Source organism: Ornithorhynchus anatinus, chromosome 1, assembly GCF_004115215.2.
Source record: "Ornithorhynchus anatinus isolate Pmale09 chromosome 1, mOrnAna1.pri.v4, whole genome shotgun sequence".
Taxonomy (NCBI): domain Eukaryota; kingdom Metazoa; phylum Chordata; class Mammalia; order Monotremata; family Ornithorhynchidae; genus Ornithorhynchus; species Ornithorhynchus anatinus.
Genome location: NC_041728.1, coordinates 139,711,709 through 139,737,145, shown reverse-complemented (window position 1 = coordinate 139,737,145; position 25,437 = coordinate 139,711,709). Strand labels below are relative to the sequence as shown.

General features: G+C 41.8%; 1 protein-coding gene and 1 non-coding gene across 2 annotated transcripts in view; both read right to left on the bottom strand.

Moving 5' to 3' along the window:
* Positions 1-25,437, bottom strand: part of NLGN1 (neuroligin 1) — a 762,025-nt gene that overhangs the window by 267,203 nt on the left and 469,385 nt on the right.
* On the bottom strand, positions 3,291-3,427 carry LOC114816650. The gene has a single exon (XR_003764446.1). It is a non-coding gene; the product is annotated as a small nucleolar RNA SNORA7 (small nucleolar RNA).

Genomic DNA, 25,437 nt, shown 5'->3' with positions numbered 1-25,437 from the left:
TGCCCAGATTATCTTTTACAGCACTTTCAGGGCAAGTCACCCCCCTCCCCCCACCAAAAAAAATCTCCAGTGGTCACCTATCAACTTTTGTATCAAACAAAAACTCACTATTGGCCTCAAAGCTCTCCATCACCTTGCCCCTTCTTATCTCACCTCCTTTCTCTCCTTTTACATCTCAGCTGGCACACTCCACTCCTCTGTTGCTAGTCTTCTCACTGTGCCTTGATCTCGCCTGTCTCGCTGCTGACCCCTGGCCCAAGTCCTACCTCTGGCCTGGACCTCCCTCCCGCCTCAAATCTGCCAATCATGCTTTCCCATTTCAAAACCCCACCGAAGGTGCAACTCCTCCAAGAAGTCATCCCAGACTAAGCCTCCTTTTCTCAGCTCCCCCTCCCTTCCACGTCACCTCGACTCACTCTGTTTGCCCTTCTGCCCCTCCTCCCACCCCCAGCATATACAAGTATGTATATACCTGTAATTCTATTTACTTATATTGATGCCTGTTTATCTGGTTTAATGTCTGTCTCCCCTCACCTCCTTGCCCCTGCCCCCAGACTCTAAGCCCACCTTGGGCAGGGATTGTCTCTCTGTATGCTGTACTGTACTTTCCAAGTGCTTAGTACAGTGTTCTGCAAGCAGTAAGGTCTCAATAAATACAATTGAATGAATGAATGAATGAATGAATGAATAGTAAATCCACATCTCCTCTAAGAGCTCTCTCCTGACTAAAGCCTAATTTCTTCTATTCACCCTCCCTTCTGTGTCATCTATGCATTCGATTTATACCCCTTGAGTATTTGATTTTCTGTCCACTTAAAACTCCACAGGACTTATGTAGATATCCTTATACTCTGCTATTTTCCCATTCTGTGACATTTTAATGTCAGTATCCTCCTCCTTATCAATTGTATTTATTGAATGCTTACTGTTTACAAAGCACTGAACTAAAGGTTTGGGAGAGTACACCTCTAGATGGCAGGGAATGTGTATATTTTTATACTGTACTCTCCCAAGTGCTTAGTACAGTGCTCTGCACACAGTTAGCACTCAATAAATACAATTGGCTGACTATAATTTCAAGTTAGGTAATGCTCATTTCCTCCAATTATATTATATTGTATTTTTCCAGCACCTAGTATAATGTGCAGCACATAATAAGTGCTTAATCAATACCATTTAATAACTGATTGACTCCTTGTCCCCATCTTCCCTATGACCTGGAATTTCCTCCCACCTAATATCAAATAGATTACCAGTCTTCTCAACTTCAAAACCTATTAAAATCATATCTCCCCCAAGAGGCTTTCATTCATTCATTCAATCACACTTTTTAAGCACTTGATGTGTGCAGAGCACTGTACTAAGCACTTGGAAAGTACAATTCGGCAAAAGAGACAATCCCTAACCAATGACAGGCTCACAGTCTAGAAGGGGGAGACAGGCAATAAAACAAAACAAGTAGGTATCAATAGCAACAAAACCGATAAATACCCTAATTAAACTCATGTCCCTACACTACTTGCACTTGAGTGTGAGCTCCTTAATCAGTTTGAAGCTCACCACATCCTCAGGTCCACAGTATTCATGGTACTTATTATTTTATTCTGCAATTTCCCCCATCTGTAATGTATTTTAATGTCTGTCTCCCCATTGTAAGGATTGTAAGCATCTTATAGGTATGAATAGTACCAACCAACTCTATTGTATTGCCTTCTTCTAAGCACTTAGCATAGTGTTTGGTACACAGTAAAATGCTACAAAAATACCTTTGATTGACTGATTCTGTAAAATGACCATCATGATATCTTATGATGATGCCACATATATCCCCTTGACTGGTATCTGCGGTGGTTGCAAGTGGCCAGTAGCCACTTCCACATTTCTAATCCTATCCAAGTAACAAAATTCCTAAAGTTTCTATGTGTCAGACCAAGACAGATACAGTAATGAGAAATGACTTGCCCACTCCAGAAAAAGGCAGTAGTTAGAAGAAAATATTTAGTACAGGACCCAATGCTGTTCTTGAATTCTGCAGCTCTGGGGATGTCTTGGTCACATTATAATATTCTGACACCCTTAGTCGCTATTTAGCACATGCACAGCTGAAGGAAATCGAGGGATGCAAAAAGATTTGCATCTGTCTCTAGCCACCACATTCTCTCTCTCTCTCTCTCTCTCTCTCTCTCTCTCTCTCTCTCTCTCTCTCTCACACACACACACACAGACACACACACATTTCCTCTTCTATCACACAAACACCCTCTTATGGGATTTTTTGTTGTTGTTGTCTGTCAACTGCTGCACTGTATACCAAGGTGAGTGGCCATTTAAACATCCCAAAACAACACAAGAGAGTAGGAGCATGGCGTAGTGGATAGAGTTTGAGCCTGTGAGTCAGAAGGTCATGAGTTCTAATATTGGATCTTCCACTTGCCTGCGGTATGACCTTGGGCAAGTCACTTCACTTCTCTGTGCCTCAGTTACCTCATCTGTAAAATAGGGTTTGAGATTGTGAGTCCCATGTGGGACAGGGACTGTGTCCAACCTGATTTGTTTGTATTCATTCAATTCATTCAATCATATTTATTGAATGATTAATGTGTGCAAAGCACTGTAATAAACACTTGGGAGAGTGCAATACAACAATGAACAGGCACATTCTCTTCCCACAAAGAGCTTACAGTGTAGAAGAGGGGAGACAGACATCAATACAAATAAATAAAATAACAGATATGTACATAAGTGCTGTAGGGATGGGAGGGTGGAAGAGTAAAGGGAACAAGTCAGGGTGATGCAGAAGGGAATGGGAGATGAGGAAAAGCAGGTATTAGTCTGGGAAGGCCTCTTGGAGTAGATGTGGCTTCAGTAAGGCTTTGAATGGAGCAGGAGAATAATTGACTATTGGATTTAAAGAGGGAGGGTGTTCCAGGCCAGAAGCAGGATGTGGGCTAGGGGTTGGTGGTGAGACAGGCAAGATCAAGTCACTGTGAGAGGTTAGCACTACAGAAGTGAAGTGTGTGGGCTGCCTTGTAGAAGGAGAAATGTGAGGTGTGGTCTTGTCTTGCCTTGTCTTTTGCCATAGAGTGACCTTCAACCCATAGAGATGCCACTGACACATCTTTCACAGAACACCCCAGCTCCATCTATAGTCGTTCTAGTAATGTATCCATAGAGTTCTCTTGGGTAAAAATATGGAAATGGTTTACCATTGCCTCCTTTTACGCACTAAACTTGAGTCTCTGCACTTGACTCTCTCCCATGCCGCTGCTGCCCAGCACAGGTGAGTTATGTCTTGTAGCAGATTGCCTTCCATTCACTAGCCATTGTCCAAGCTAGAAATGGAATGGATATGACTCTGCTAGACTCTCACTCCTTTAGTCGAGACTGTAGAGTACTGGAAATTCTCCAGGTGCAACCCTGAGAGAGGATAAGGTGAGGTACAAGGGGGCAAGGTGATGAGTTCTTTAAAGCCCATGGTGAGGAGTTTTTGTTTGATGCGGAGGTGGATAAGCCAGCACTGGAGTTTTTTGAGGCGCATGGTGACGTCCTGAACATTTTTGTAGAAAAATGATTCAGGCAGCAGAGTGAAGTAAGGACTGGAGTGGGGAGAGACAGGAGGCTGCAAGGTCAGCAAGTAGGTTGATGCAGTCATCCAGTTGGGATAGAATGAGTGGTTGAATTAGCATGGTAGCAGTTTGGGTGAAGAGGAAAGGGAGGATTTTAGTGATGTAGTGAAAGTGGGACTGATAGGATTTAGTGATGAATATGTGGGTTGAATGAGAAAGAGGAGTCAAGGATCAAGCCAAGGGTACGGGCTTGTGAGAAAGGAGAAAGCTCAAGGCTGGAAATGTAGATTTGTGTCTCATCCACATAGAAGTGGTAGTTGAAGCACTGGGATCGAATGAATTCTCCAAGGGAGTGGGTGTAGGTGGAGAATAGAAGGGGAGCCAGAACTGAACCTTGAGGGACCCCAACAGTTAGCGGGTTGGAGGCAGGGGAGGACCCCACAAAGGAGACTTGGAATGAGTGGCCATAGAGATAAGAGGAGAACCAGGAGAGGACAGGGTCAGTGAAGCCAAGGTTGGATAATGTTTCCAGGAGAAGGGGATGGTCCACATGTCGAAGGCAGCTGAGAGATCGAGGAGGAATAGGATGGAGTAGAGGCCATTGGATTTGGCAAGAAGGAGATCATTGGTGAACTCGGAGAGGGTGGATTTTGTGGAGTGAAGGGGATTGAAGCCATATTGGAGGGGGTCAAGGAGAGAATTGGAGGAGGGGAATTTGAGACAACAGGTATAGACAACTCGCTCGTGGATTTTAGAGAAAAATGGTAGGAGGAAGATGGGGCGATAACTGGAGGGAGCACTAGGGTAAATGGAGGGTTTTTTAGGGTAGGAGAGACATGGGTATGTCTGAAAGCAGTGGGGAAGAAGCCACTGGAGAGAGAAAGGTTGAGGGAAGAAGGGAGTTGCAAGAGATTTGATAAGGTGTGAAGGAATGAGTTCAGATGTGCAGGTGGAAGGGATGGTGTTTGAGAGAAGGCAAGAGAGGTCCTCTAGAGATGCACCTGGGAAGGGTGGGAGAGTTGAAGAGGAGGCCAGAATAGGGAGGTACTTCAGAGGAGCAGGAACAATTTTAGGGAGCTTACACCTGATTGTGTCAATTTTCTTAATAAAAGTAGGTGGCCAGGTCATTGGGGACAAGGGATGGGGGAGGTGGGGGGGGACGACGAGGGGCCTGAGAAGGGAGTCAATTGTCTGGAACAACTGGAGAGGGCGATGGGCAGGGGTGTCAATATCGGTGGAGAAATAGTTTTGCTGGGCAAAAGTTAAAGCATGCAAGGATGCTTCCAGCAGCTCTCTGAGGTTCGAGCAAAAGAATGAAGAAGGAGGCCTGTGCAAGTGACCCCGGGCTGTGGGTTAATAGCATGAGATTGACGAAGAGAGAGCAGACCAGTGAGTTGAGTTCAGTACAGAGTGGTGTTGAGAACGTTGCTTAATACAGTGCTTGGCACATAGTAAGTGCTTAGCAAATACCATTATTATTATTATTATTTTTTTTTTAAGTCTAGACTAAATTCAACAGATCCCTATATAACATGGAAGTTCTGTGATAGCACCTAAGAGGACACAGCAAATATAATTTGTTACACTTATATCTCGAGCATTAGTCTTAGGCCCCTGGCTGCTGTTACATTCCAGTGGGGGCTGTGGGTGGGAGGATCATTTTACATTTTGACAATTATGTTTAACAAAGAGGTTGTGGTCTTTTTTCTTTCCTCTTTTCCTTTCATAATTTCCAGAATAGATTACTGCCACGGGCAAGACGTATGAGAGAACAAAATTGTACAATGCATAATTGTATAATATTAGGTAAAATACGTCATGTACAATTGTTCCTAGAATCACCAGTGAGAGTACATTGGCTGCTCATCAGTTGCTAATTTGGAGCATCAGTCAAACAATCAATCAGTCAGTCAACAGTAACACCTTTAGAAGGCAAAGTCACAGGCGGGTGGAAGGCCACTGACTTCATGCCTGACTTGAGGCTGGGAGGAGGAGGAGGAGGAGGAAGAGGAGGCTGGCTCCTCTGTCAGTAGAGGGAAAAAAAAAGCTACCTCTCACCTTGGGATAGAGCCAATTTCTTTGGAGGGCATAGCGAGGACGAGGACGACTTAGCACTTGGAAGTGGCTGTTGCCGCTATCCTGGAGACTCAGCCAGAAGCAACTTTCACTTGGTAACTTTAAGTCTCTCTACCTAAGCTATACTTGGACTAAAATGGAAGCTATAACAAGTCAATAATCCAATTTAGGGAGATATGTTGGACAAAAATTCTCTTTTCAAGACTTTCCCCATGCAATCATAGATTTCTGGTAGAATGCATGGCTGGAATGTTTGATATCTGTTAATTAAATCCTCAGCTTGGCCCTGACAGTCTTGAACATCAGGGGCTTTAAATATTTTCTGGCAAATCTAAAGCCTGTCAGTGGATGATTCCCAAATTTATCTCTCTAGCCCTGGCCTCTCTTCTGCTTTGCAGTCTCGCATTTCCTCCTGCTTCCAAGAATAGGTCTCCCTCTTACACATCAAGCCCAATATGTCCAAACAAACTGAGATGCCCATATTTTCCTTCAACTTTGTTTTTGAGGGCAGTGATTGTGTTTACCAACTTCATTGTACTGTCCTGGGCCTTTACTGTGTGCCCTTCTGTGCATATCCAGTAAATGCTCAGTAAATATCATTGATTGGTTGACTGGTCTCTCCACCTGTTAAAAATATCCAACAGTTGTCCAGCCATTTCCACATCTGCAGAAACCCCTGACCATCAGCTTTAAGAGGGACACCTAGTGATTGAGAAGCAGCGTGGCTTAGTGGAAGGAGCACGAGCTTGGGTGTCAGAGGCTGTGGGGTTTCTTTTTAAGGTATTTGTTAAACACTTACTATGTGCCAAGCACCTTTTTAAGTGGGTTCTAATCCTGGTTCTGCCACTTGTCAGCTGTGTGACTTTTGGCACTTCTCTGTGCCTCAGTTACCTCATCTGTAAGGTAGATATTAAGATTGTGAGCCCAAACAGGGCAACTTGATTACCTTGTATCTACCCCAGTGCTTACAACAGTGCTTGGCACATAGAAAGCACTTAACAAATACCATCATTTTTATATGTATTTTGAGCAGTTGCTGTAGCTTCCAGATATCAATAGAATGTTTTATTCCACTTTGAATTCATCTTGATTAGTGTCCTTGCATTCCTTTATATTTTTCAGATACTGGGGCACAATAACATTGTGTAATTCTGTAGCTCCTAACCTCAGTATAATGTATGATGGGAGAGACTAATAATGAAATACCAAAACTAGAGGATACAGAAAAGTTTGGAGAAGTCTTAGAGTTGTGGGAACTAGGAGCATTTTTTGTTTTAAATCTTGTCCAGGAGTTGAGTCTTGCTTGTGGGGATTGGAAGATGAGGTTATAGCTAACATAGTGTGATTTCAAAGTCCTGCAAACAAGCTTGGCCAAAAAGGCTAGGCTGGCAAGAAAATTGTGGAGGAGGAATGGATCCCCATCCTATAAAACCCAGGATTCAATGAGACAAATTTCATCTAACAGAAGTTATCAAGATATTCTTAGGGGAGTTTGCCTTTTATGCCAATAGTGGAAGTGAATAGTGAAACACCACTTCCTGAAGGCAGGGGAGGGTTTCCCTTGGAGGAACTTGCAAAAATGCCTCAGTTATTCTGGTGTATAGCTCCTGCCTGCTATACCCTGTTTTCCAGCCAGAAGAAAAGTTCTATATGGTAAGTTATTTATTAAAAATAATAACAATAATAATAATACATAAGTGCATTCAATGTGCCAAGCACTGTTCCAAGTGCTGGGGTAGATATGAGTTAATCAGCTTGGACACAGTCTCTGTCCCACATGAGGCTCAGGATCTAAGTAGCAGGGTGTAGGATTTAATCGACATTTTACAGATGGGGAAACTGAAGCACAGAGAAGGTAAATGACTTGTCCAAGTACACACAACAGACATGTGGCAGAGCCAGGAATAGAAGCCAGGTCCCAGGCCTGTCCTCTAGACTGCAAGCCTGTTGTGGGGAGAGAATGTGTGTATTGTTATATTATACTCTCCCAAATGCTTGGTACAGTGCTCTGCACACAGTAAGTACTCAGTAAATATGATTGACTGACTGACTTTCCATTAGACCATGCTGTATTTCTCTTTGCTTAAATTATGTCTAGGTAAAGAGAAACCTAGGCTGATCTAATTTGGGATTATTTTAATGTAAATCCTTTGTCATCTACTTTCCCCACACACTAAGCCTATCAGGGGGCTCATGCATAGTGGCCTCTAGTAATCAGAAAATCAAGTCTGGCATTTGAAACTTTATACCTTAGTAGTCAGCAGCATGGCCTAGCAGTTAGAACATGGGCCTGGGAGTCAGAAAGTCCTGGGTTCTAATCCCAGCTCCAACACTTGTGTGCTGTGTGACCTTGGACAAATCACTTCACTTTTCTGGGCCTCAGTTTCCTCATCTGTAAAATTGGGATCAAGACTGTGAGTCCAACGTGGGACAGGGACTGTGTCCAACCCGATTTGCATGTATCCACCTCAGGGCTTAGTGCAGTGCCTGACACATAGTAAGCACTTAACAAATACCACAGCTATTATTATTGTTATTATTATTATTATTGTTCTAAGCTTTCTTAACTTCTGTTGGTAGTTTTTCCAAATTCTCATACTGATTAAAGCTTTACTTTGGCCATGATTCTATTTAGGCAGCTGGTTTAGCCCTGATTACTGGATCATTCACAAAATTAACAAGATTCTGCTTCACAAATACTTTGATGCCCCACCCCCAGGGACCACAGCAGTTATGTACAAATCCTTATGCTCTGCCATTTCCCCTATCTGTAATATATTTTAATGTTTGTCTTCCCCCTATATTTTAAGATCCCTGTGGGCTGAGCTTTTGTCTACCAACTCAATTGCATTTTACTGTTCCAAGCATTGGTATAATGCTCTGCACTCATTAAGTGCTCAAAAAATACCAGTGTTAGACTTAGTGTCTAATCTTGCATTTCCTTTGAATGATACTGAATAGAAAATGGTCACCCCCAGTCTTGTCTTGGAGTTATATAGTTAAGTGGCCTCAGTCTCAATCTTAGAATGGGAAAGCTTCTGAGCGAACTAATTGTCTGGTTTTGTGTTAGGGAAACCCCAGCGAGTTCACAGCTGTGCTGTGTTACATTCAATGTTAGTACTCTACAAAAATGTTATTAACCATAGTCAGTATCACTCTAAACAACTGGTAATTGACCAGGAGAAGGAGACAGGCTTTTTTTTTTTCAAGCAAAGGCACTGTTGGTGGATTTGACTTGTACTTTGTGTTATTATTATTTAACATTTGTAAAGTACATCAGTTTCGTAGAGACTGCCGAGCACATGTACACGATTCAATCCCACTGTTAAGTGGCTCATATGAACAGGGAAAGACCATCTGTACAGTACAGGGGAGACAAACCCGTACTACTATCAACCTATCACCTCTCCGTTATGTAGCTGCTAGTGCCAACTCCTAGAATCATTGGCACAGCAGGCCAAAAAAAAAAAAAAAAAAATGGCTGACAGGATACTTGTGCTCACACTAAGAAGAAACAGTCCTTGCATGTCACAGAGTCTGACCAAGTCTGATATTGACTCATAATTAGGTTCTATTACAAACCTGTGTGCAGAGGGTTTCCCATGGGCCTAGCACTAATACTAAACACTGGGGAGAGTACACTTTAACACAGTTTCTAGACATGTTCCCTGTCCATACAAAGCCTACAGTCCAGAGGGGAAATTCATTCATTCAATCAATCATATTTATTGAATGCTTACTGTGTGCAGAGCACTGTACTAAGCGTTTGGAAAGTACAATTCGGCAACAGATAGAGACGATCTCTACCCAACAACGGGCTCACAGTTTAGAAGGGAGGAGACAGACGACACAACAAAACAAGTAGATTGGCATCAATAGCATCAAAATAAATAAATATATATATATATATATTTTATTAACGATGTTAATAAAATGAATAGAAGAATAAATATGTACACATATACATAAGTGCTATAGGGTGGGGAGGGGATAGAGCAGAAGGAGGGAGTAGGGGTGATGGAGAGGGGAGGAGGAGCAGAGGAAAAGGGGGGCTCATTCTGGGAAGGCCTCCTGGAGGAGGTGAGCTTTTAATAGAGCTTTGAAGGGGGGAAGTGAGCTAGTAATATTACGGATATGTACATAAGTGCTGCAGGATTTAGGGTGGAGGTGAATAAAGGGAACAAATCCAAGTGTAAGGTGACACAGAAGGGAAAGGGAGTAGGGAAAATGAGGGTTTAGCAACAGGAAAGTGCTCTTGGGGGAGATGTGATTTATAAGGCTTTAAAGGTGCGTGGAGTGGTGAACTGTTGGATATTAGTACAGTGCTTCAGGTGTTTAGTCAAGTGCTTTGCATACACTACGTTCTCAATAAAAAACGATGGAATGAATGAATATGCAAAGAGAGAAAGTTCTAGGCCAGAGGGAGGATATGGGAGAGAAGTCTGCAGTGAGATAGATGTGACTGAAGTACAGCAAGTAGATTGGTGTAATAGGAGCAAAGTGAGAGTGCTGTGTTGTAGTAGGTAGCAGTGGGCAAGATAGGAAGGGGCAAGATGATTAAGGCCTTTACAGCCAGTGGTAAGAAGTTTCTGTTTGCTGCCTAGATCAAGGGGCAACCACTGGAAGTTCTTGAGGAGGGGGAAGAGATGGACTGAAGAATTATTTTCAAAAAATGATCTGGGTAATAGAATAAAATTTATGGGATATTTTGGATTGGAGTGGGGAAACCCAGGAGGCCGTGAGGTCAGCAAGGAGGCAGATGCAGTAAAGGCTGGCTAGCTCATCCTCTAAAGTGTAAAATTGTAGGCAAGGAAGATGTCCATCAACTCTGCTGGATTGTATTTGCCCAAGCCCGTAGTACAGTGTTCTGTACACAGTAAGCGATGATTGAACCGATGTAGTAGCAGTTTGGATGGAGAGGAAAAGGCAGATATTAGCGATGTTGTGAAGGCAGACTAACAGGAATTGAATGCGAGTTGAATGAAAGAGATGAGTCAAAGATAATACCAAGGTTACAGACTTGTGAGCCAGGGAGGATGGTCATACTTTCCATAGTGATGGGAAAGTCAGGGGGAGTACAGGGAAGAAGAGGAGTTCTCTTTGGGACATATTAAGTCTGAAATGTAAGTGGAACATCAAAGAAGAAATGTCCTGAAGGCAGAAGGAAATGCAAGATTGCAGACAAGGAGAGAGGTAGGGGCCGGGGATTTTGATTGGGGAATCATCAGCATAGAGATAGTAGTTGAAGCCATGTGCATGAATGAGTTCTTCAAGGGAGTTGGGGTAGAAAGAGAATGGAAGGAGACACAGAAATGTGTCTTGTGGTTCTCACACAAATACCCACTAGGAGTCAGAGGAGGAGTCCATGAAAGAGACTGGTCAGAGAGATAGGAGAATCAGGAGAGGATAATGTCAGGTAAGGCTAGATGCTGTTTCTGGGAAAAGGGTGAAAGGCACCTGAGGGGTTGAGGAAGATTAGGGTGGAATAAAATATATATTCAGGTCATCTGGAACATAGCCTTGCTGGGGTGTCTGTGAATAAAACCTGTATTTCAAACACAAGGAGATACATGATGCCTTTTTCATACTAAAACTTCTGTATCAAAGTACAAATATAAAGAAGTAAAATGTCAATGTGAATATATCTAGTGTTTCAGTGACCTTAGTTGACATCGTTTATAGGGAAAAAAACCCCACATTTTCTAAAACATGAGGACAATATTTGCCATTCAGGCCTCCACACTAATAGTGAATGATTTAAATAAAATATTTACTTAATTTTATTGTCTTTGTGATCCTGTACTTGAATTTGCTATTCTAATTTATCTATCCAAATACAATTTAGCTGCTTTACTTTTTTGATGACGATCGAATACAAAACAGTCTAATGCAAATGACTATGAAACATGAGTTATTCCTCATGAAACCTAAAAATAAATGGTATACTCTGCCTAGGTCTCATAAAACCCCTGTCACATGGGAAAATTAGCAAGTTTGTGACCTGCTACTCCATCTACTGACCAAATGCTTCCACAGCATACATATGGAAGGAAACAAAAAAACCTACACAGGATCTCTAAACAGTTGACACGACAACAACAAACAGTAATATTCATTTTATGGTACGGTGACTTGTGTCCTCTCAGAGGCAAGGATTGTGAACCAGAAATCCAAATTAATTCTGACATTATGCTACAAATACGGTTAGCATTGGATGGATCATTTAGTGCACATACCGTGCAACATTTACAAACTACATGTAGCACTTGAATGACTAAGACAAGAGTTCCTTGACTGAATAAAAATCTCTGTGAGTTTGTTTGTTAGGGCATGTTACATGCTGCTTTGCATCACATAAGCCACTACCAAGCACTATATGACACTGAGTATACTGATTGATATGTAGTGACTCAAAATATGTACATATATAATGAATATATATGACACTGAAATTTAGATTTAAGTATTTGCATAAGCCATTCATTACAGTAACTTGAAAATTTTCTTAGTGATATTGAAAATGAATGACTATGTCTGCAGAATGTTCTCTGTTTATTTACATGACTTAACAAGAACTAAGAAATGAAATAAAAGGCACTGAAATAATTGTTTATACTACAGGGATTGAAAATCTTCTTGTCCCCTAATTCTATATCATCATTAATTTTAATTGCTTCACTGTAGTAAACTCACATGAATAAAGTGAAGACACAATGCAACAGAAGACTTACTGTCAGGACTAAATAATCTTTATAATTATTCTGCCCCTCTAGTCAGAATAAGAATCCATAATAAATATTTATAGCTGGAGTTGACAAACAAGATATATTATCTAAAAGGTAGGTGTGGTCTTTTGTCTCTTGAGAAGGTTTTATCCTTTCTGCAGAGTTAATAGCATAACACTGTTGAAAGATAAAAGCAATTAAAGAACTCATCTAATACTCACTGGGCAAGTGAAGTGAAAACATTTATAGTTCCAAACAATCAATCATAAAATGTCCATTCAAATTTTATATAATCATCAATTGCACATAAAATAATAAACTGCTTTTAATAAATGAAAAAATGCTTTTAATAGTTTTGCCACCTCCAAACTAAGTGATTTAGTCCTTCCTAAATTTTATTTGTGTGAACAGATAGAATTGACCAAATCACATCAAAAGTTATCAATGACATCAATAGTTTCAGATATTTCCCATCTTACATTACCTCACTGATCTCCTAGTACAGCCCAGCCCGCACCCTTCTCACATCCTTCCTCTAGCCTGGAATGCCCTCTGCCTCCATATACACCAGACCACTACTCTCCTCACCTTCAGAACCTTACTAAGGTCACATCTTCTTCAAGAAGCCTTTTCCAATTAAGCCCTCTTTTCCCTACCACCTTCTCCTTTCTGCCCCATTTATGGACCTGGATCTGAACTCTTTAGACATTTGGTATTTGTCTCACCCTCAGCACTTATGTACATATTTGTAAATTATTTATTTATATTAATGTCTGTCTCTCTCTCTAGACTGTAAGCTTGTTGTAGGCAAAGTTTCTGCCAACTTGGTAGTGTTGTCCTATTTGAAGACCTTAATATAGTACTCTGCACCTAGTAAATAAGCAAACAAACCCCACTGATTGGTACATTACCACAGCTATCAGAACACTGTACCACTCAGAAAATCATTTATTCACTGACTGGACAAAAGATAATACTAAGAACATCCCTGAGACAATTGCTCAGAGTATCCCAAGTTTGTATTTTGCCTCTCATCCCCTCTCTCGCCTAGTTTTGTCAGTCATTAATCCTTTATTGAGCACATACTGTTTGCAGAGTACTGTATTCATTCATTCATTGAATCATATTTCTTGAGTGTTTACTGTGTGCAGAGCACTGAACTAAGTGCTTGGAAAGTACAATTCAGCAGTAAAAAGGGACAATCCCTACCCACACTGGGCTTACATTCTAGAAAGTACTTGGGCGAGTACAATATAAAAATAAACAGACACATTCCCTGCCCATAACAAGCTTACAGTTTATGCACAGGGCATGAGTTCAAAGGAATTATATGATTTTAAAGGACAAAATAATATAGATGCTTATAGCAATTTTAATTATTACATTCTAATTATGTGGCCTGCTTTTTCTTAGAAAAAAAACAAAATGAATAAATCCATAAGTGAGAAGCTATAGAAAAATATTTTCACACCAAGAAACTGTAAATTGTTTACTAATTAACCATTTAAATCATAATGACATTATCTCAACAGGGCACATATTGCTCTAATTACCATTATAATTGCAGATTAATCAAATTGCCAATATAGTAAACAATTAGAAGGAGACCCATGAACCCAGGTGATAGTCAAATCAGATTAAATCTCTTGGAAGAGTAAAAATGGGATAATAGAGAAGAGAGAGTAAGAAAAATCGGAGGTCAGAGGGGAGAAACAGAGTGGAAGGATAAAGTAGGGAAAGGAGCATCAGTCAATCAATCAGTCAGACAATCATGACATTTATTTATCTTACTGTGGGCAGAACACTGTACTAAGTAAGGGCTTGGGAGATAATAACACAACAGTTAGTGGGCACATTACCTGTCCACAAGTCTAGAGGAGAAGACAGACATGAAAATGAATTATGGATGCACATACAAGTGGACAGGGAACATGTCCAATAATTCTGTTATATTGTACTCTCCCAAACACTTAGTACAGTGTTCTGCACACAGTGAGTGCTCAATAAGTAAGAATGATCAATTGCTGTGGGGATGAGGGTGGGTTGAACACCAAGTGTGGGTACATATCCAAGTACAAAGATAATGCAGAAAGGAGAGGGAATAGCAGAAATAAGGGCTTTTTTAGGAAAGACTTCTTGGAAGCCTTTTGATAAGGCTGTGAAAGTGGAGAGAGTGGGGATCTGTCAGATATGAAGGGGTAATAATAAGAATTCATTCATTCATTCATTCAATAGTATTTATTGAGCGCTTACAATGTGCAGAGCACTGTACTAAGCGCTTGGGATGAACAAGTCGGCAACAGATAGAGACAGTCCCTGCCGTTTGACGGGCTTACAGTCTAATCGGGGGAGACGGACAGACAAGAACAATGGCACTAAACAGCGTCAAGGGGAAGAACATCTCGTAAAAACAATGGCAACTAAATAGAATCAAGGCGATGTACAATTCATTAACAAAATAAATAGGGTAACGAAAATATATACAGTCGAGCGGACGAGTACAGTGCTGTGGGGATGGGAAGGGAGAGGTGGAGGAGCAGAGGGAAAAGGGGAAAATGAGGCTTTAGCTGCGGAGAGGTAAAGGGGGGATGGCAGAGGGAGTAGAGGGGCAAGAGGAGCTCAGTCTGGGAAGGCCTCTTGGAGGAGGTGATTTTTAAGTAAGGTTTTGAAGAGGGAAAGAGAATCAGTTTGGCGGAGGTGAGGAGGGAGGGCGTTCCAGGACCGCGGGAGGACGTGACCCAGGGGTCGACGGCGGGATAGGCGAGACCGAGGGACGGCGAGGAGGTGGGCGGCAGAGGAGCGGAGCGTGCGGGGTGGGCGGTAGAAAGAGAGAAGGGAGGAGAGGTAAGAAGGGGCAAGGTGATGGAGAGCCTTGAAGCCTAGAGTGAGGAGTTTTTGTTTGGAGCGGAGGTCGATAGGCAACCACTGGAGTTGTTTTAAGAAGCAGCATGGCCCAGTGGAAAGAGCCCGGGCTTGGGAGTCAGAGGTCATGGGTTCGAATACCAGCTCTGCCACTTGTCAGCTGTGTGACTGTGGGCAAATCACTTAACTTCTCTGTGCCTCAGTTACCTCATCAGTAAAATGGCATTTAACTGTGAGCCCCAGGTGGGACAACCTAATTACCTTGTATCTACCCTAGTGCTTAGAACAGTGCTCTGCACATAGTAAGTGCTTAACAAATACCAACATTATTATTATTATTATATTAATTGTGTGATTTGTTAAACACGTAATATGTACCAGGCACTTTACTAAGCGCTGGGGTGGATACAAGCCAATAGGGTTGGACACAATCCCTCTCCCACATGGGACTCACAGTCTTAATTCCCATTTTACAGATGAGGTAACTGAGGCCCAGAGAATTGAAGTGACTTGCCCAAGTTCACACAGCGGACAAATGGCAGAGCTGGGATTAGAACCCATGACCTTCTGACTCCTAGGCCTTTGTTCTATCCACTATGCCATGCTGCTTCCAAAGCAGGGGAAGGGAGGGAGTTCCAGGCCAGAGGCAAGAAGTGCAAAGGGGGTCGGCAGCAAGATGGACAAGATGGAGAGAGGTACAGTGAGCAAGTTAGCTCTACCAGAACAAAGGGTATGGGCTAAGCTATAAGTAGGTAATTAGCAAGCTAAGGTAGGATGTGGAGAGCTGATTAAGTGTGTTAAAGCTGATGACAAGGAGTTTTTGTTTGATGCAGAGGTGAATGGGTAACCACTGGAGGTTCTTGAGGCATGGGGAGACATGGATTGAACCTTTTTTTTGTTAGAAAATGATATAGGTAGCACAGTAAAGTAAGGACAGGAGCTGGGAGAATCATAAGACAGAGAGGTCAGTGAGGAGGCTAAAATTAGTAAAGGAAGGATATGATGAGAGTTTAGATCAGCCTGGTAGCAGTTTGGATAAAGAGGAAAGGGCCAATTCTAGAGATGTTGTGAAGGTAGAACTGGCAGAGTTTGATTACAGATTGAATATGTGGTTTGACTGAGCCAGATGAATCAAGGATAATGCCCAAGGTTACAGGATAAGGAGGCAGGGAGAATTGTAGTGCTGTTCCCAATGCTGGGAAAGTAACAGGGAAGCCGGGGTTTGGGTGGAAAGATGAGGAATTCTGTTTTGAACATATTCAGTTTGAGATGAAGGAGCGATAAACAAATAGAGATGTCCTGAATGCAGGAAGAAATACGAGACTGTAGAGGAGAAGAGAAGAAGGGACTGGAGTTACGGATTTGGGAATCATCTGAATAGAGATGGCAGTTGAAAGCTATGGAAGCAAATGAGTTCTCTAAGGGAGGGGGTGTGGATAGAGAATAGAAGGAGATCCAGAACTGAGTCTTATCCATATTTCTTTTCACTGTTCCTGCTTTTGATGTCTGTCTTCAGAGAATTAGCATTAAAATTCTTCAAGATTAAAGCAGGGAAGAAAGGAATAGGAAATATTACCATTTCATGACAGGGCAGCACATACCTCGCTTTGGCATGCTATTCAGGTGAAATCCTCTTTTTTGTTGTTTTTTCATGGTATCTGTTAAACGCTTGCTATAGAGAAGCAGCATGGCTCAGTAAAGCGCCTGGGCTGGGGAATCAGAGGTCATGAGTTCAAATCCCGGCTTTGCCACTTGTCAGCTGTGTGACTGTGGGCAAGTCACTTCACTTCTCTGTGCCTCAGTTCCCTCATCTGTAAAATGGGGATGAAGACTGTGAGCCTCATGTGGGACAACCCGATGACCCTGTATCTCCCTCAGCGCTTAGAACATTCCTTGGCACATAGTAAGCGCTTAACAAATACCAACATTATTATTATGTGTCAGAGCACTGGGGTAGTTACAAGCCAGTTGGGAAAAAGTCCCTCTTCCACATGGAGTTCACAGTCTCAATCCCCATTTTACAGATGAGATCATTGAGGCTCAGAGAAGTTTAGTGACTTACCCAGGGACCCACAGAAGACAATTATTGGAGCCAGGATTAGAACCCAAGTTCTTCTGACTTCCAAGCCTGGGCTTTACGCACCAAGTCATGCTCTTTCTGATTCACAGTAAGCACTCAATAAACATGATTGATAGACTGGCTGATATCATCCTTCAAGATGATATATCACCCAACATTTTAAAGTGTCTACAGTACAATCTGTCTCTCAGTTTGAGTTACTAGATCACCTGATCTGGCGAGCAAGAGGAGGACTGGGGAAGAGGGAGGCAGGACATTTTGAGAAACTCAAAGGGAATGAACCCAAGATGATTGTGGAATTTCCTCTGAAACTGAAGCAGAGCATATGTGGGTGAACCAAATTGTTATTCGCAGCAAGGGGGACCCCAGGCTGGGCGGCTGCAGTCAGGGGACTCCCAGCCAGTCACAGAAAGCTGTTGTTCTTGCCACCAGTGTCACTCCTGTGACTGTGGGAAAGCAAGGGATAGAGCTTTTGATGCTGTTGCCCTAAGTACAAAATAGATTTTTTGGTGCTAAGCCTTCCCTGTCTGTGAATATGACCAGCCAAGGGGAGGTAATGATAATTAGTAACTGTGGCATTTATTAAGCACTTACTATGTGCCAAACACTGTTTTAAGCCCTGGGGTAGATACAAACAAAGTGAGTTAGACAAGGTCCCTGTCCCATAGGGGGTCACATTCTTAATCCCCATTTTACAGTTGAGGTAGCTGAGGCACAGAGATGTTAAATTGCCCAGAGTCACACAGAAAACAAGAGGAAGAGCTGGGATTAGGTCCTTCTGACTCCTTTCTTCTTCAAATGCCATCAAGTCGTTTCCGACCCACAGCAACTCCCTGGACACAACCTCTTCAGAACTTCCTGTCTTCTGTCATGAGGTTGTTCTGGTATATGTATCCATAGAGTTTACTTGGTAAAGATTCGGCAGTGGTTTACCATTGCCCTCTTCCACGCAAAAGCTTCTATGAAATGGGGATTAAGTCTGTGAATCCTATGTGGGACAGGGACTATGTCCATCCTGTTTCTTTTGTATCTACCCTAGTGCTTTGAACAGTGACTGGCACATAGTAAGCACTTAACAAATACCACAATTATTATTATTATTAACTTTTGGTGAGCCCAGTTTCTCTCTCTCCTGAAACCACCCCCTCCCTGCCTCCTATCTGCCCCTCCACAAGTGACTCTGGGCCCTCACAAGCTGGGGTGGGTGTGGAAAAGCAGCTGCCCCAAATCCACCCCCCTCTTATAGCAGGGGTAGTGAGGCTGGTGGAGGAGAAGGATATCAATTCTAATTATTTAAAAACATTCTCTCCATCCATAATACAGTTTTAATAAAGTTTCATATCCTGTCAGCAAAAAGAGCCCAACTTCAACTCCTATACAACAAAATCAATGGAGTTGGGCATGGGGAGCCCATTAAAAAAAAACAACAAAACTTGGCTCACGTCGGCAGTAACCAATTAAATGAGGGGGCTCATAACCATCCTATAAATTAATACATTCATCTGAGTGGAGGAAGATCAGATATGGCCTCCTGGGATAGCCATAATTCAAGATAACATGGGTTAAGCAGTCCATAACCTGTCATATACCTGGGATTACTTCTACTGTAGTCATGGAGCAATATTTTCTCTCATTCTCCACAGCTAAGTTTTTCAAAAAATGGTTAGAAAGAAAGAGCTCTTTGGAATTGTGAGCTAGTGTTTCATTTAGATTATAAGAACAAGGTTGTTTAACAAGGGGGTTGTTTATTGAGGTTGTTTTAAAACCTCAATATCAACCTTTATCAAGCTTTATTGATACTAAGGTTGTTTATTGAGCACCTGTTGTGTTCAATGCACTTTACTAAATACTTGGGAAGTTACAACAGAATCAGGAGACACATTACCTACCCACAAAGAGCTTACACTCTAATGGGGAGACAGACATAAACATATTTAGCAAAAGGATTTTCACAATAAAGTGACTGAAGATTCAATTACCCATAAATACACAAGTGTTAAGGGACCTTACAAATATGCTAGAAGTAGCTGATGGGTTGATGTGACTCATTATTGGGAGTTAATTGGGGAAGGCTTGTTGGAGAAGATTGATTATGTAGGGGCTTTGAAATTAGAGAAAGCTGTGGTCTGAGGCAAAGGGATTCCAGGTTAGGTATTAGTGCAAGTAAGGATTTAGAGGAGGGATAGTCAGGAGAAGAGTACAGATAGAGGGTTTCCTTAAGAGAAATGAAGAGAAAGAGCTGTGGAGTGGCATGTGAAGAAGGCTGATATGGCTGATCCAGACAAGTTTTTTATTTAATACATTAGGAAATTAGCTTGCTTTATACAAGATGGGCATAACTTTAGAGGGTTCTGCTAACAATTTGTATCATTTTGAACTATGATCCACTTATCAGGCAAAGTCTTTCAAGATGATAAGAAAAGCAGCCACCTTTTCTCAGTCTCTCAACCATTTTCCAGGTGGTCTAAACAACATAGTCGCTGGCCTAAAAAAAGGGAAGACAGAGGTGGAGCATTTTGAGATCCCCAATGCTCTCCCTGTCAGAGCCACTCTGTGTCACCCCAACACCATTCCTCTCTGTCTTCCAGAGGAGCATCAGCATGACATCCCCCAGAGAAGCCTATGTGTTCTCTCTGTCCTCCAAAGGAGAAGGGGGTCATGGGTCAGAAGGTTATGGCAGTACACATGACATCCCCCTTGTAGCTGGGACACAGTATTGTGATGCTCAGGCTTGGGAGTCAGAGGTCATGGGTTCAAATCCCAGCTCTGCCACTATCCGCTGTGTGGCTGTGGGGAAGTCACTTAACTTCTCTGTGCCTCAGTTACCTCATCTGTAAAGTGGAGATTAAGACTGTGAGCCTCACGTGGGACAACCTGAGTACCCTGTATCTACCCCAGCACTTAGAACAGTGCTCTGCACATAGTAAGTGCTTAACAAATACCAACATTATTATGCTCATAAGGGTGTTTAAGGCTCTTGGAGAAACTGCCTGGATTTCCCACCCTCTGTCTACATCAGTTTATGACATACAATTGGAAGTTGTTCCACATTAATCAGATCTCCTCTGCAGGAACCAATGGGAGGACACGCCTCATAAATCAACCCCTCCAACTGATATGGAGAAGAACAATCAGATAAGGGTGCCCAGACAAGCCCATATTCCAACCCAACACACCTTGTGCAAGTTGCATCGCTGTCATGTACCCTGCTAGAGCATCCAGGGGGTGGAACTCCCAAATGACAATCATTAAAATTACACATAATAATAATAATAATAATAATAATAATAATGGTATTTGGTAAGAGCTTACTATGTGTCAAGCACTGCTCTAAGTGCTGGGCTAGAAACAAGGTAATCAGGTTGTCCCACTTGGGCTCACTGTCTTAATCCCCATTTTACAGATGAGGTAACTAGGCACAGAGAAGTGAAGTTAATTGCCCAAGGTCACACAGCAGACAAGTGGTGGAGCCGGCATTAGAACCCATGTCCTCTGACTCCCAAGTCCCGCTCTTGCCACTAGGCTATGTTGCTTCTCTATTATATATTAGATGCAAATAATTTTAAATGCCATTAGTATATTACTCTCTGTTATGTCTCAGTATAGCTAATTTATTTTAGTATCTGTCTCCTTTACTAGATTATGAACTACTTGGGGTCAGGGATCATGTCTACTGATTATTGTGTATGCTTACAAGTGTTTAGTATAGTGCCCTACACATAGTAGGGTGCTCAGTAAATGCTACTGAATAACTGAACATATGAATTATAAAAACAAACAATATTAAAAATGGGTTTTGATTATGGAGACTTAGGTTCCTGATTTTGGGAATTCTATAACACCTGTTGTCTTTTACTAAACAAGTGAAACAAAGGGAAAAACTTTTAATCTCCACAGCCAATTTTAGAGAGTTGGGGTGACTATCATTGAGCACAGGTTTCAGGATGACATGTAGCACAAAGGAGAAAGAAAAACAGGGCCAGACACTGTGAGCAACAAGGTGGAATCTTTAAATGTACATACTGTGTAAGAGCGGGTCAGCCACACATTAATATTATCAATCACCCCAGGGAGAGTAGCATAATCTTCCTGTCTGAGGGACAGTGCTATACAGATAAATTTGCATTACTTTGCATTGTCTCATATACAAGTTTATCCGTCATTTGTTAGCCACATATTTCCAATACTAATTTCTTCAACAATCAATTTTTCTGCAGATATTTTCATACCTTGCTTCCTTTAAGTAGTTTAGGGATAATTAGAATTGCATCTCCTCAAATTCCTTAAACTTAGATAACATTCTTTGGAAGAGGATTTTTGTTTATGGTGGTATTTGTAAAGTGCTTATCATATACCACACATTATTCTAAACACTGGGGTAGATACAAGACAATCAGGCTGGGCACAGTCCCTGTCCCACATAGGGTTCACAGTCTAAATAGAAGCAGCGTGGCTCAGTGGAAAGAGCCCGGGTTTGGGAGTCAGAGGTCATGGGTTTGAATCCCAGCTCTGCCTCTTGTCAGCTGTGTGACTGTGGGCAAGTCACTTAACTTCTCTGTGCTTCAGTTACCTCATCTGTAAAATGGGGATTAACTGTGAGCCTCACATGGGACAACCTGATTACCCCATATCTCTCCCAGCGCTTAGAACAGTGCTCTGCACATAGTAAGAGCTTAACAAATACCAACATTATAATAATTATTATTATTATTAAATACCCATTTTACAGATGTGGTAAGCCCAGAGAAGCTAAGTGACTTGCTCAAGGTCACAGAGTAGACACGAGGTGGAGAGGGGATTAGAACCCAGGTCCCCTGACTCCCAGGTCCATGCTAGTGAAAAGATCACTAGGCCTCTCTGCCTTACTTAGAGTCACTTTTTATGTGCTTTTTAAGTATGCTTGTTTAAACACAACAACACTATTGTTATTTCACAGTGTCTGAATCTTGTTGCCAATCTGAGTCATTAAGAAAGGTTTGGGACTTAATGGTGAGCTTAAATGTTTAAACGTGGATTCATTTATTTAATCATATTTATTGAGTGCTTACTGTGTGAAGAGCACTGTACTAAGTGCTTGGAAAGTACAATTCAGCAATAGAGATAATCCCTGCCCACACTGGACAGCGTGGCTCAGTGGAAAGAGCACGAGCTGAGGACTCAGAGGTCATGGGTTCAAATCCCAGCTCCACCACTTGTCACCTGTGTGACTTTGAGCAAGTCACTTAACTTCTCTGTGCCTCAGTTCCCTCAATTGTAAAATGGGGATGAAGACTGTGAGCCCCACGTGGGACAACCTGATGACCTTTATCCTCCCCAGTGCTTAGAACAGTGCTTTGCACATAGTAAGCACTTAACAAATGCCATTATTATTATTATTGTTATTACAGTCTAGAAGGGGGGAGACAGACATCAAAACAAGTAAACAAGCGTCAATATAAATATAATTATATATATATATATATATATATACACATACACAAGTACTTTGGGGCAAGGGAGTGAGGGGTAGAGCAAAGGGAGAGAATCGAGGTGCAGGGAATGTATGGACATTAAAATAAACACACAAAACAATGGAATGCCATGGACCGGCTCAGAGAAACGTGACAACTGGGAGAGGGGAAGAGAAAAGGGAGCAAGTCAGGGCAATGCAGAAAGGAGTGGGAGACTCATAAGGATGACCCACCTTCACAACATCGCTAAAATCCGCCCTTTCCTCTCCATCCAAACTGCTACTACAGTAACACAATCACTAATCCTATGCCATCTAGATTACTGCATCAGCTTCCTTGCTGACCTCCTAACATCCTGCCTCTCCCCACTCCAGTCCATATTTCACTCTACTGCCTGGATCATCTTTCTACAGAAACATTCACAACGTCACCGCCCTCCTCAAAAATCTCCAGTGGTGGTCTATCCACCTCCATATCAAACAAAAACTCCTCACCATTGGCTTTAAAGCACCCCAACACATTGCCCCCTCCTCCCTCACCTTTCTCCTCTCCTACAACCCAGCCTGCACACTCCGCTCCTCTGGTGCTAACCTTCTCACTGTGCCTCGATCTAGCCTGTCTCGCTGACGACCCCTGGCCCACGTCCTGCCTTTGGCCGGGAATGCCTCCCTCCTCAAATCCAACAGATTATTACTCTCCCTCCATTTAAAGCCTTGCTGAAGGAACATCTCCTCCGAGAGGCCTTTCCAGACTAAGCCCCACTTTACCTCATCTCCCACTCCTTTCTGCGTTGCCCTGACTTGCTCCCTTTTCTCTTCCCCTCTCCCAGGCCCACAGCACTTATGTATCTGTAATTTTATTTATTTGTATTTAGGTCTGTTTATTTGTATTGATGTCTTTTCCCCCACCTCTAGACTGGGAGCTCAAAGTGACAGGGATTGCCACTGTTCATTGTTATATTGTACTTTCCCAGGTGCTTAGTACAGTGCTCTGCACACAATAAGCATTTATAAGCACGATTGAATGAATGAATAAGTAACTCAAGAGCAGACACCATGTCTTTTATTCTTATTTTACTGTCCTAAGCGCCTTTGACAGCATTCTATATATAGTCAAATTACAATAATACTATTGAAAGAATGATAGAATAGTAGTAGTAACAATAATAGTAGAAATAGTAGTGTTAGTTAAACAGCTACTGCTTGCAAAGTGCTGTACTAAGTGTGGGATAAAAGAATTCCCAATTCCTAGGCCTGAGCGAAAGATTAAAAGGTGGGCATATTGCCTGGTTCCCTGACAACCGATTTAAAGGAAGCCATGCTTATTAGGACCCATATATTCTCTGGTGAAGAGCAGTTTTGGAGAAACAGGAGACAAGGAAAGACTCTTTGACACTCTATAGGACACTTGGAGCCTAAGAGGTTTTATTCTCCTGGATACCCCTGTTTAGATTGCAAGCTCATTTTGGCAAAGCGATTGTGTCTGTTCATTGTTATATTGTACTCAGCCTAGTGCTCTGTGCTCAGTAAGTGTTCAATAAGTATGATTGAATGAATAGATTCTTGTATTCACATTTGACACCAGAGGAAAAATTTCCCATTTTGCTCAGCTCTGCCCTGCCTAATTTGTAATTTAGACAGGGCAGAGCTGAGCAAATTTGTAATTTAGAGAAAGGTATTGAGGTCTCATTTTTGTTTTTAAAGTAAGGTTTTGTATGCAAGGTATTACCAGTTTTCAACCAGGCCCTGTCAATCATTCAATCAGTGATAATTATTGAGCACTTACTGGACACAGAACACTCTGCTAAGAACTTGAGAGAGAACAATATAGTAGAGTAGGTAAACACGGTCCCTGCCCACAAGGAACTTACAAACTAATGGATCAAACTAATGGATCAAACTTACAACTATAGGATCAAATAAATTTTAATTGGCACATTTGAAACTGAGTGGCAACAGCAATTTTACTGTTTCCTTTGTTAGAAGTATAATTTTAAAGGTACTACATCTCTTCAACTTGAAGGCCCATATAAAGGATATTGAAGCCTATTCCAGGTTTCAGTGACAGTAACAGCAGTAATTTGGTGAAGATTCTGTTCCTTTTTTTTTAGTGCTCCCTGCCTCGCACTACACTTTTAAAATGTGTGTTTTTTCCCCAAATGTTGTTTGGTAAATCTTATGTCATACGGTGGCTTTGAAAGTAATTCCATTTCCTTTAATCTTACCCAATATTTATAATTTCCCCTGAGTTTTTTGTTGTTCGTTATAGTTGAAACTGAAACGCACTAGCAAAGATTGAACTAGAATGCCTGTTCCCAGATAAGATTTACGTAGCTTTCAAAATAGCATAGTCTCAGATACCCACATCAAGATTGCTCACTGAGCCCTTTCAATGTGTACCCATGTATCCCTGTAACTTGAAAGGTAGAAGGGCAAAATTTAGTTGCAGCAGTGATAAGCAAATGAAAGACTCCATGGAGTTCAGGGTCTTTGTTTCCTTTTTTGTGTGTTGTAAATTGCACATAGATAAAACACAAGTAGTAAAAAGTGTTTTTATAACTGAAAATTTGGATGTGCCACAAAAGCTCTTTGAGGGAAAGAGCATGCCCCAGTGGAAAGAGTCCAAGCCACTTATTTGTGCTATATACTGTACGAAGTGCTGGGGTAGATACCAGATAA